This window comes from Ornithodoros turicata, chromosome 1, assembly GCF_037126465.1.
Source record: "Ornithodoros turicata isolate Travis chromosome 1, ASM3712646v1, whole genome shotgun sequence".
In the NCBI taxonomy this organism is placed as follows: Eukaryota; Metazoa; Arthropoda; class Arachnida; order Ixodida; family Argasidae; genus Ornithodoros; species Ornithodoros turicata.
The window spans coordinates 38,510,466-38,523,470 of record NC_088201.1 but is presented as its reverse complement, the minus strand read 5'-3'; the positions used below and the strand labels follow the sequence as shown (position 1 = coordinate 38,523,470).

The following is a 13,005-nucleotide window of genomic DNA, read 5'->3' as shown; positions in this document are numbered from 1 at the left end:
TTTCACGTCAGATAGTGAGATCTTGCGTGATAAGGATGCTCCGAGCTGTCCCTTTCAGAGTCAACGTAGAACACAGTAATCACGCGCTGGCAGGCCAGGGGGCTTAATCGCTTCATCGTCGTTACGGTCGTTACAAGCTAACGAGTGGCGGGAAATTCAAAAAGGTGGGCACGTGACACATTGCGCGTGACGTGTACCACGGCCTTCACGTATCGCGCGAAGAGCGCCGTGCACGTGTTTTATCACGTGACCGCCTTTTTGAATTTCCCGCCACTCGTTAGCTTGTAACGACCGTAACGACGATGAAGCGATTAAGCCCCCAGATCCCCTACACGGGTGCCAGTAATTTGCTGACGTCCACAAAATAAACAAAGTGCAATGAAAATAGAACGTACAGCTCCCGTCAACCTTAATGATAACACTGGAAAAAATACGGTGTCGTTCCCGGGCGCTATTACTGCAACCATTGGGGCCATAAGGAATTCTTAATTGAACAGAATTATTGTGTTAGTTTAACGCAAGGATTTTGTTCACTTCCTTCAGCGCCCAAAGGGTGGCTGTTATCGTGATCGGAAATGAGACCGGATTTTTTCCAGTGTTATTTTTAAGGTTGACGGGAGCTGTACCACCTTACGCAAGAGAGCAGCATTCTATGCATTAGCTATGTTGCGTAGATTTTAATGATAATAATAACAATTCGTGGCTGTACATCGCGAGACAACTATGATCACGAGCGACGCCACAGTGGTCGTTCTGTGGATTAATTTTGCCCTCGCGAAGGACGGTGTACCTAAGCAACGTGTACCCTTCCACCAAGTTGCTGACGTCCTGGGCCGGGTTCGACCCCGCAACTTTTGAGTAATTAGGCGGACACGCTACCAACTGATCCACCGAGGTCGGTGGAGGTTTAATGAACAGCAGGCTTCTACTGGTTGCAAAAGCTGCCAAATGGAAAGAGGAAAACAGACACACACACGAAAATTCAGAAGAAAGTTGGCAAAAAGAAATTTTAGTGTGCAATTATCCGTAAGAACGCTGACAAAGGAACAATACTGTTTGCATCATTAATTAGCACACCTGCGTTCATGAACGTGTTAATTACCACGGTCGTAGAAAGTGATCAACTAAACTGAGCGGTGGCGAGGATCAATTGCCTGTGCTACGCTATGCTATGCTATTGCCTCTGTATTGCGACGTCTCGTTGTAGCTGAAGTCCACAGGATTTTTTTCCCCCTCGGCGATCCTTTAATACCAATTTTAGTTTTTCTACTCAGCATTGCTAGAGAAGGTGACAACAACGAACAATGTTACACGAACGCGATGGCTGTGGATCTGATTAATTAATCGCGTTGCATAGTTCCATCCTTCCATACGATTGTCTTCTGGATTGGAAGCGAATATCTTTTTTGTTCCGTGTTAGCGCTGCGAAGCAACTGTGGCTATGAGCGGCGTACAGATGTGAACAGATGGAGAGAGGACAGCAGGAAGGAGTGGGAGACGGGGATGTTAGTATGAGTCCTGGGCCGACTTCAGGGGGAACTGTGCCGACATTCGTCTGGAAAATCTTCGGAAAACCCGGGGAAAACCTCGGACAGACCAGCCGGTGATAGGATTCGAACCCACCACCTTGGCCCCTGGATCGATCACACCAGCGCACCACCGCTCTGCCCTCAAGGCTCTCTTCACCTTTCTGGACGCCACAGGACTTCGGTCCTTATTGTGACGGGACTCATTATTTCATTCCCCGCCTCACCTCCAGCAATGGGGTAGAGTATCGCCCCCGGCGATGAAACTCCCCAGCCATCATCCTGAAATAAAGTTGTTGTTGTTGTTGTTTCCCGCATAATATTATATGCACGCCATTCTTTCAGGATATGCGTATCAAAGCGTATACCTTCCATCCACAGTGCCCGCTTCGGTCTCATCGGTTTCATACATCCTGTACTTCACTCACCTTCATCCCTTCATACTTTTTTTTCCTTTTCTTTTTTCTTTTTGGCTCTAGTCGCGACGGTGCTCATTCGCGTGTGGTCAACACAACAACACAAGCGACAAAGGGTACAACATAAGCGAGTACAACAACGAGTACGCGGAGTGCACCACCACCACCCTAGCGAGTTATCCTGTTTACATGAGATGCAATGCACTAAGTGAATAAAATGCGCATCTGCCATGTTCATTTAAACGTAGCTAATATACCTATGCTCCACACTCCAGCTATGTGCCATCTTATCTGATATGCGTAGTGACTACTTCCTCTAAAGGTAAAGAAATAGTCGAATACACACAAAAAAAATCAAGGTGACCCAACATGGCCTATACTACAGTCAAAACTCAGGAAAACCCAGAGGCGAGTAAAAATTATAGGACGGTTACGACTCGTGTAACGCGGAATTCAGCGTCAGCTGTGCGTGTGGTGAAATGAGGTGGGATGAAAGTGCGTAGACAATTTTATTTAAGCGTGATGAGTATTGATTTGTGGTCGCTGAAATGGTTGGCGATGTGAGTGGTGTCCTGAACGAGGGGGCTGTTCTGGAACACCAAGTCTATGCATGAGCCATGTGTAGTTGTGGGTTGGCGGATGTCGGTGCACAGCGGAAGGTCCAGTTGTTCGGACATATCACTTAGGAAAGTGGCGTTCTTGACCAGTGAAACGTCCACGTTGAAGTCTCCGACAGCAAGGAGCTTGTGCGTGCGGTAAAGCGCGAGTGCAAGGCCACGTATACCCACATGCGGAGAACTGCGCGGAAACGCGAACACGGCGCAGTAAACCTTGCCGCTGGGCGGAAAAAGCCACCTCCGCATTCCGCTTTTTGGCGATCGCGCAGTGCACGATTTTTAGCGGCATCCGCACATGCTCGGCCAATCAGGAAGTAAACGGAAGTTGTGTGACGTTCTTGTTTTCTACCGGCCTCCCGCACGGAAAGCATGGACGACGTCGTTGACCGGAAGGTATGTTGCAGCGGTGCTCACGTTCTTCAAGCGGCGAATTTATGAAGGAAATAAAATGTCATTGCTGCCTACATTATAGAGCGTTGCATTGAAATGACTTTTTGGGCCGACACTGGTATAAAGTTTGGGAGTGCAGGTAAGTAAAGTGTAAGATATTGACTGTCATAGTGTCAGGAAGGTGAAAGCTAAACATTGTTCACAAGAAAAGAATGCGCTATCGCCACAGTGAGTGAACCCAAAGTCTGCGTTTCTTGCGTCTGTGATGTTGATTTCGCAAAAGCTCAGATGTAAGAATGGAAACGTTCACTACAGTTCATCACTCGACTTCGCTGTCGTTGGCTATCGTGTCAAACACTGTCTCAGAAGCTCTCGCGTTTGACGAGATATCGCTGTGGAGAGTCGCGGGCGGAGGCTGGTGCAGCAGGCATACGCGCGGCAAGCGGCTGCGACAATATCTACCGCATGTGGGTACCGGGCCTAAGGGTTTTGCGCGGACATGCGAATGCCGACGACTCCGACGCCATATCGAGAAAGTCTCCACTATACAGCTGTCGCTGTAAAACACCAAGGACCTCCGTGATGAATATCCCCTGTATACTGACGACAACGATTAGCCTACGCTTTTCATCTGTTTTCGTCCCTCCTATTACTTTTACCGTCTCATATTCACCCTTTCACTGTTTACAAGCAGAAGGCACAACCGGAAGTTGTCTAGGGTTCCCAGCGTCAGCGGCTACATGTGACGCCACGCCGTTTCACTCATTTCAGTTAAACCCTTTCACTGTTTACAAATAGTGAAAGGGGTTAACTTAAATGAGTGACAGGGCGTGGCGCCACATGCAGCCGCTGATTCTGGGAACCTTAAACAACTTCCGGTTGTGCCTTCTGTTTGTAAAGAGTGAAGGGGTGAATACAAGCACATGATATCCATTTATAATAATATTCTTATATGTTGTCCAAAGCTCTTGTTCACAGCGAAACGATCACTGAAAACTGCATGCTCTGGGGCTCCTCTGGAACTATACAGGGTGTCCCAGAAAACGTGTCATTGAATTCTAATAAAAAAACTACGCCAGCTAGAATCATGCGGTCAGCGGCATTTGTTCTTACTAGGTTTTTGCCACCTCCTGATGTGCATGTCATGTAACCAAAGTTTAATTATGTAAATTTTTGCGAAGTGAACTCGGAAATTTGTGAACTCGGAAGGTCGCGTTTTTAGCCCACCAACATGAGGAGTGTGCCGAATTTACTCAAATTCATGATAATTGACAGTGATATTCAGGATCTATCCTATAGGGAAAAATAGCCGAACATCATGCTTGTCGGGGCACTTGTATAACGCGCGAGGACCTTTTGAGCGCAATCGCTGTTAGTCCGACGAAAGGAGGTTGGAAACCCAGCCCACAGAGTGATAGTAGAAAAAGTGACAGTTCCTGAAATTGGGAGAGGGATGGTATGGTCCCAGGCGAAGCCGGACGCGATAAGCTATGTCTGTGTTATCTCTTTCTACCATGCCGGTGTGGGCTGGGTTTCCAACTTCGTTTCGTCGGACTGACAATGATTTGGCTGAAAAATTCGTCGCGCGCTATCCTCTGCGAGCTTCGTTGAGCATGATTTTTGGCTATTTTTTCCGATACGATAGCTCCTCAATATTCCTGTCAATTATCAGTAAATTCGGCACGCGCTTCACATTGGTGCGGTAAAAAAGTGACCTTTACTTGGCAAACTTCAGAGTTCAGTTTGCAAAAATTTACATAATTAAACTTAGGTTACAGGACATGCACATCAGGATGCCGTTGACACATGATTCTATGTGGCGTAGCTTAAAATTCAATGACACGTTTTCTGGGACACCCTGTAAGGATGGAAGTCCTCCTCATGCCGAAAAAGAAAAAAAAAACGAAATAAAAGAAGAAGAAGAAGAAACAAAAAAACAAACAAAAAAACAAGGAACTGAGGGCAATATCTACATCCTGAGGGCAAATGTTGACGTTTCTGTCTTTCGCGTCAACTGCCCCTTAACTTCCCGTTGTGCGCCTTCGATTGATAAGTGCCTTTCCAGCATTAATTTTCATCCGCCAGCACGAAGATAAACGGCAACTTTTCGTCCGCTCTTTCCCAGCGAGTTTCGTCGCGATAGAACGTTGTCGGGGTTGACCAGCTGAGAGCTGGTTACATCACTTTGACAAAGTGACAATCCAGGCGCACCATCGCCAATTAACCCCACTTGAAATGCGCACGACACATTGATGGGTCGCGCACCGTTCTTCGCCGCGCAGAAAGATTTCGTGACAAAATGCCATAGAGGAGCAATCTGCAATCGCCAATTATGAGTGCCGCCTTCAGTGATGAGGATCTCTATGGAGAGGGCGAAGGAATCCGTTGGCGGGATCGTCACGAGAGGAACCTCATTGACAGAGACTGGTTGATAGGTCACGCTCCATGCGCAGTGTCCTCGAGGTTTTTTTGGACCGTCGTACTTGATGGGCGACGAACAGCATGTCGTGTTTGTGCATCGAACAAATGCACTCTCACTTTCTGTCACGTAAACATTTCTGAATCAAAGCTTAACACTTCTCACGTTGTATTCGTTAAATGACCACGCCTTACAACAAGGTCTGTAACGCTTGCAACTCTACAGAGTACGTTGGAGCGTGCATTCGTAAGTGCATTCCCCCCCCTCCCCCACCCCCCTCGTTATCGCCCGTGTATGCCGTCCGGTCGTTCTCTTTCTTTCTTTTTATGTTGTTCGCATATTGTTGGATATTAGATGCGTGACAGCCACATTTTCAGCATTTCGATATATGCTGAGCGATTTTTTGTTTGTTTGTTTGTGATACCGTGTTAGCGCCGCGAAGAACTGTGGCTATGAGTGGCGTACAGATGTGGACAGGTGGAGAGAGGACAGCAAGGAGGAGTAGGGGACAGGGGGTCATGCGTCCTGGGCCGACTTCAGGGGGAACTGTACCGACATTCGTCTGAAAAATCTTCGGAAAACCCAAGGAAAACCTCAGACAGCACAACCGGTGGTAGGATTCGAACCCACCGCCTCCCAGGCTTCAGCACGGCCTTGGCTACCACCAACGAGCGGGACGCCGTAACCCGCTCGGCCATGCTGCTGGTGATGGACGAATTATTACCATAGTCAGACATATTAACAACACACATTTGTAAGTCCTACAAACCAACTTCTTGGCGAGCAACCAGGCACAAGCGTAGACAGACGGTGTAGTTGGTAGAGATCCATACGGTATATGCTGCTTTACTCTGATGGAACACTCATGCATTGCATGCCCTCTGTATGCAAGAACTCCGGGCCGTGCAAACACTATTGATAGCTACTATTGTGTGTGTACTAATGTTTATGGCTCAGCTCGATAACCTTTTTTCCTGGGGGGGGGGGGGGGCGGCATCGATTGCATTAAATTTGGTGAGAACATGATGGATAGAATGCCCCAAATTCACACACAGATGACAGAGTCTAAGAGAAGGATGACACAACAACAACAACAAATAAGTTAATGATGACACAGCAGCTATTCATAGCTAAAGGAATTTATCACAACGCATACAATGAGCGCAATAAAGGGTCCTGATTCTGTAACCAGTTCCGAGTGGCTTGGGAATAACATCTTTTTTTTTTCTTTTACCAATCAATCAGTCAATGTGTAAGGGCCCGTGCACAGGCACGTGATAAGTCACATGGTTAGCAAAGAGCCAAAAAAAGGGGGAGAGGGAGAAAGAACGATGATATCACCGAGGAACGTGTGCCGGCTTGGCAATATGACATTATCTACATATGGGTCTCCGATTCATGCATCAGGTATTCAATTTCATGCGGCAACAGATTAACCGACGCTGAGCTGACGCAGTTTCCTCCCTCATGCAAAAAGAAGAAGAAAAAGAAGAAACGCTTCGCAAGAACGCTAGGCCAGAATACTTCCAATCCTGCCAAAATGCAGCAATCCTATTTGGCGAGCAGCCTTTCGTCCAAACAGAATATACACTCATTTGAATGCTACCGAACCAACAGCAGTCGCGTGTTGCAAAACTTTGCTCTGAAGCCGTGCGTGGGTGCGACATCGCGTTCGCCTGTTTTGGTGCAGCCAGCGAAGTGTCGTTGTCAGCTGCTGGTTCGCAGTGGGAGGCGCAACGCGTGTCGACACAAGACATTCTCGTATTGTGCAGCGCGTGGCATAGAAACATGGCGACCGCATTATCATTATCGACAACTAGACACAAAAGGTAGGTACATCGTTACGAGCTGGTTTTGAAATGAGGGAGAAACGCTTTGGAAATGCATTCTGCTGAAAAAAAATAGAACCACACAAACCTAGGTTTCCAGGAATTGCCAGAAGCTTTATTAGAGCATATGAGGTGGACGGTTCGAGCTGACGAACGGAAGACGGAATGAACTAGTTGAAGGAACCACTTGCTCCATAAACAACGCGTGTCAACTAAGGGCCTATTCCCACATAGGGCCTCCCGCTAGAGAACAGCGCTGTTTTCTACCTTTCGGCTGGATTGCTCAAGTCTCGCGAAACCCCCAGTGCCGTTTCGTCATATGTTGATTCTTGATTCCCGGAAACTGTGCGAACGCAAAAGCTCAATTTAGCTTTCACTTACTCACTCACACACACACATATATATATATATACAATTTGATCGTGCACTCCCAGCCAAGGACGAAGGGAGGGATAGCCGAAGGGAGTGCACGATCAAATTGTAAACATACGCAGCCACAGAGCTTCGGCTATTTTTCCTTTGTGTATATATATATATATGTTTGTAACTCAAACGTCGCCATGCCAGTTCTGGACAGCTGTTTCGGCCTTGTTGGGCCTCATCAACAGGACGCAGGCAGGCAACGTTTGAGTGGATGGCGTCAGAAGGTCACGTAACACGTGATTCCTCCCGTCAGGGTGAGACAACTCACTCACTGAAAGCCCAGTGCAAAGCTGTGCAGCCAAAGAGCTCCGGCTATTTTTTTTTTTTTTTCATTTTATACTTCACTGGCTTTGCACTGGGCTTTCAGTGAGTGAGTTGTCTCACCCTGACGGGAGGAATCACGTGTTACGTGACCTTCTGACGCCATCCACTCAAACGTTGCCTGCCTGCGTCCTGTTGATGAGGCACAACAAGGCCGAAACAGCTGTCCAGAACTGGCATGGCGACGTTTGAGTTACAAACATATGCTATACGTGCAGCCAAAGAGCTCCGGCTATTTTTTTTTCATTATATATATATATATATATATACAAAGTCACAAGTGACCACTTGTCACTTGTGACTTTTGGAAGCAGCAGTTGCCATCTACGCTAAGGATGGTACCAGTACACCTCCAGAGATTAGCAGCAACGTTCACGGGGAATACGGTTAGTCCCGTACGCCTTCCCATACACCATTTAACCATTCGATACACCATTTAACACTGTCTTGGCGCATTATTGCCTAAGTTGCAAATGCGCCATAAAAACACCAATCATCATCTCACATAAAAACATATGTAAAAATATAAAAATGCTTGTTTGCATGTTAATTTGTATCATGCAGTGGGTTTAACCATTTTTAACTAGTGACACTTTTAACAACGGTTTGGCGCATTATAGCCTTCGTCGCTGCTGCGCCATCAAAATACTAATCATCATCATCATTGTTTATAATATCCATGACATGGCCTCTAACGGATCATCACTGCAATATCTATATGTACAGCTTGGGACAAAAGTTTCTTGAACACGGCACTGGCGTATTTATTCAGTGGAGCGGCCTCCTGCTAGCTATAAGGAAGTGATCGAATAAGAAACGGGTGACCGGTTCACTCCAGTTTGCCGCTAGGGTGTCGCCCCAATGGAGAAATGCGACATCCCGGTGTTCCGTGAAGTTTTGTCCCAAGCTGTACTTGAGAAGGGAGATAAAAAAATTCCAACGTCCTCAAATCGTTGAGGAATCGACAAAAGACGCATCAGAAAAAGGGGCGCAGTGCTCGAGAAACACGGGTAAAAAACGGACATGCAGTAATTTGCGCGGAGCCGGGCACACGGGCTCGGCCAGTGTGAATAGCAGACTTGAGCAATGCTGGTTCGTTTTCTACCCGCTACAAATTTCGATGTTAACACGGAGGAGAAACTCTGTAGTCTGAAAAGGCACGGAGTTGAAGACGAGTTTGTTCCGTGAAAATCGCTTAGGATGTGGTGCGGGGAAAATTTATCGTCGTGAACACGCCACTCACGAGGACATACGGTAGTGTGTACGGCCTACATGAACACGAGTGGAGCCTGTGCAAAGTAAAACAAAACAAAAAAAAAGAAACCTCGACCACGGTGAGTACACGGATGATCACCAAGAAAAAAAGCGGTCCCAACACGGACGCGAAAAACGTCACGTTAGTGTGAAACCGGTCTTATGGCGATATCACGGCTAACGTGTTGTGACGTTGAACAAATATATTAAAAACATAGAAAGGCGGTATGCCTGCCAGAAGGCAGCAAGGCACGCTAAAACAAAGAAAGACAGATAGGAATACAAGGAAACGCGCACACACGCATAACACACATTGCAGGCCCCGCACAGGGCAGTGGAGTGCTCACATGTTAACTTGTTCTGCGGGTACTCTTTGTTGTTAAAGGACTCCTATATAAAGTAGCCTTCCCTGATGAAGTCCAGTAGAATCCTTTGGGATTTTTGCCGTGTCGACGCTGGTCCGCTGGGCTAGATTAGGGATTGCAGCATGGGTGCTCGATGGCCCAGGTCTTTTATTTTATTTTTTTCCATTAGACGTCTTTTTTCGTGTTAGTATTCTGTGCAATGAAGCGGTATCACGACTACTGGCAGCGTTTTAGTTTCATGGCACACTATGTTCTTTCCGTAGACAGATACTCCCCGCCAGATCGTGATACTGGGTGCAGTTTAAACAATATGCGTCGCTACCTTAATCCACTGCTACATAAGACACAAATCAGTAACCAATACAGTGTTTTGAACAACAAACGTCGTAATACATACCAACAGGTGCGCCTAGTGTTTCTCGGCACAATACATCCGCGGGAATCAGTGACCTGGGAGCAGACATGTAGAAGATACAACAAAAAAGTATTTGAAATACGTTACTAAATACCTAGTTAGAAATGTATCTAAAATAGAGTAAAGATAGTTAGAAATGAAAGTAGTTAGAGTAGAGTAGTAAATACTATGAAATGTATTTAAGATACTTATAAGATACTAAAAAAATACATAGAAATACCTTGATGTGCTTCCTTAGATTGGAGTTAGACGTCTTTCCAACTGACAGGACATTTCCCTTCGGCAAGCATAGCTTGCAGAGCACCGAAAGATTATGGTCCCTCTCTGAGACGCATTCAAAAAATTGCCTCAGGTACGGCCATGGAAGGAGAGGAACCTCTTTACTGCCCATATTACAGTTCAATCTTACAGCGCTGACGGACTAAACTGCTTTGAGGGAATCTCTCAAGAACATGCTGCACACGGATAATCCAAAGACATAATGGTGAGAAAACCCACCAATGACAAATTGCCAAAAATCTGCAGCAACTGTGAGTCATGAGTGAGTCAGGTACCAGGAACCAGTGGGTGAAGAGCCCGCGAGGCCCCCGCCTCCCGGAAGGTAATACGCAAAAAAGTAGGTTAGAAGTTGAAGTAGGAATGCAGTGCAATAGGACAATAAAATACTGAGCTCTTTTGGAGGGCACATCGGGCACATCAGCAGAAAAGAGGAGTCATTGCACCGAGAGGCCATGGCGTGTTTTAAGCCAGATGGTAACAGCGTGGACTTCCCTCGAAAGTCGAAACGACCTGGAAAGATCAGCTATTGTCAGACGCGGCAAAAGAAAGAAAGAAAAAAAAAAAGGAATGCCCATCTGAATAATCGACAAACAGGAAAGAGTAATCAGAGTACTGAGTACTACAGAAAGTATTTTAATTACAGTATTACAGTATTTTTCTTTCTTTTTTTTCACCCACAAACTCGTTTTGGAGTAGCCAGTTCTGACTGGGTCGGGACTAACCTCTCCATATTTTCCTTTATTTTTCCAATCCAATCCTACAGTACAAATACTTTTCGCGAAGTGTACTCAGTAAGATACTAAGATACAAACAAAAGTATTTAAGATACAGTATTTAGAGTACGGTACTCAAGATACCTAAGAGTCTGCCTGGGAGTAACGTATAAGGTATTTAGTCGTATAAGCTCGGCAGAAAACACCTGCGGGTCAGCTGTAAATATAAGTTCTCAATTTAGAAACATGCCGCTGCACGTTATGGGAAAACTTTCTGTGTGGTCGCTTCTCGAGTTCCAGATTCTAAGCGTTTTTGAAACGATGTGTATACAGAAGTGACTTCGTGAACCATTATTGCGAGACTAAGTGTCAAGAAGGAAAGGACGCTAGGAATTTCTGTCGGCATCGTGTCACGTCTATTCTTGCTGTTTCTTCGTCTGTGATGATGTAATATGCTTGTACATAATATAATACTAGTTCGGGAGTTTACATCGTGAGGTCACTTTATGCTTTTATTGATTCCCATACCTCACGTAAACAGCTCCATGAACTAAATCGCATCGGCCAAACTGATTTGTTTGGAGTTTTGACTCCGTTATAGATATATTCACGTGAGAAGTTGTAAACGACAACATACGAGCCGAGCCGTGTTTACGATGAGTACCCTCACATATACGTTGTCGGACACAACCCGCACCCATTAAATAACCGTGGTACTATAAACTCGTACGCCATACTACCCACCCTCAAACACAATAATGGAACGCAGCTCCTTCAGGGACGGCCAAGCTAATACGGGCTGCTGTACCTATGAATGACAAGCGTGTCGCAAGCAGTACAACACGCCGTTGTGTCGCACAACACTACATCGGCTGGGATTGCAGTGAGGCGCTCTCTAATCCTAGCCGTTTCAGTGGTGTGCAATATGTCGTCGTCCGGGGAGCAACGTCTCAAGACGCCTTCGCAACACCGCCATTTTGATTGTTTTGATTTGGGTACTACCTCCGACTTACACGATATCATCCACTACTAGCAAAAAACAAAACAAAGCAAAGACAAAACAGAAAGGTGGAAGCACCGCTGAGCTAAAAAAACAAAGGTCGCAGACTTCGCTACACTAGTTTTTGCGAGTGTGCTTCACAGGCAGTGCTATATGATTACCGTGTAGAATTCCATGTCGAAACGTGTCTGCCTAAGTGACATAACTAGAGGAAGAGCTTTTCGGCATATTAATGCAGGCCAATCATGACTGAAGGTGTCGCCAGCGCCAAAGATTGTGACGAGAGGCGAGGCTGCAAAAACGTTTCCAAGAGGAAGAGGCAGATGGATAGATGTGTATGGATATGCACGGATATTCGACTGAAGGCTCTGTTACAACAGCGACCCACAATCCCCATGTTGGTACCCCATTGCAGAGCGGCCTTTGCGTCAGTGTAGACTATACCCAGACACGCGGATTGTTATGCGATATCTCTCGTAGAAACAACTGGGCTTATACGTTTATTGAAAAACGAAAGGGAGGAAAGGTTAGTCAGACGTAGGCCGACTTGCTGTTACAAACACACACACCACACACACACACACAAAAAAAGGGGGCCTTACAGGCTGGTCGAGAGGCCGGAAGCATGAAGAAAGCGCAAGAGGGTAGTCGTAACCGCCCCCTGGTTGCTGTGCAGGACTGGGCCGAGCAGAGTGGCCAAAGAGACCTTGGGGTAACCAAGTTGTCGCAGGCGGTGTTGGAGTACGAGTCGTTGAGAGAGATACTATGAGAGGATAATAGATAGTGTTCAATGTCGGCTTCTACGCAACAAGAAAACGATAGCATACAGCTCAGCCGATATTGATGTTCTACGATGTGAGAGACGGTGTCCATGCGACACAGCGTCCGTTGGGATGGGAAGAGTTGACCATGAGCATTCCCGGTTTCTTAGTCTCCAATCCTACTAAACAGATCCAACAAATAAAGTTAATAACGCTGCATAATAACAGTTGATGGTCCGTACATGTAGCACATTGTTAGGAGCTGGTTTTGGAATGC

General features: G+C 46.3%; 1 protein-coding gene across 1 annotated transcript in view; it reads right to left on the bottom strand.

The window, feature by feature from the left end:
* Positions 1 to 13,005, bottom strand: part of LOC135378033 (hemicentin-2-like) — a 470,485-nt gene that overhangs the window by 430,277 nt on the left and 27,203 nt on the right. The window contains exon 2 of the mRNA XM_064610861.1: positions 9,958 to 10,010. The gene's annotated coding sequence lies outside the window, so the exon portion shown is untranslated. The remainder of the gene's footprint in view (positions 1 to 9,957; positions 10,011 to 13,005) is intronic.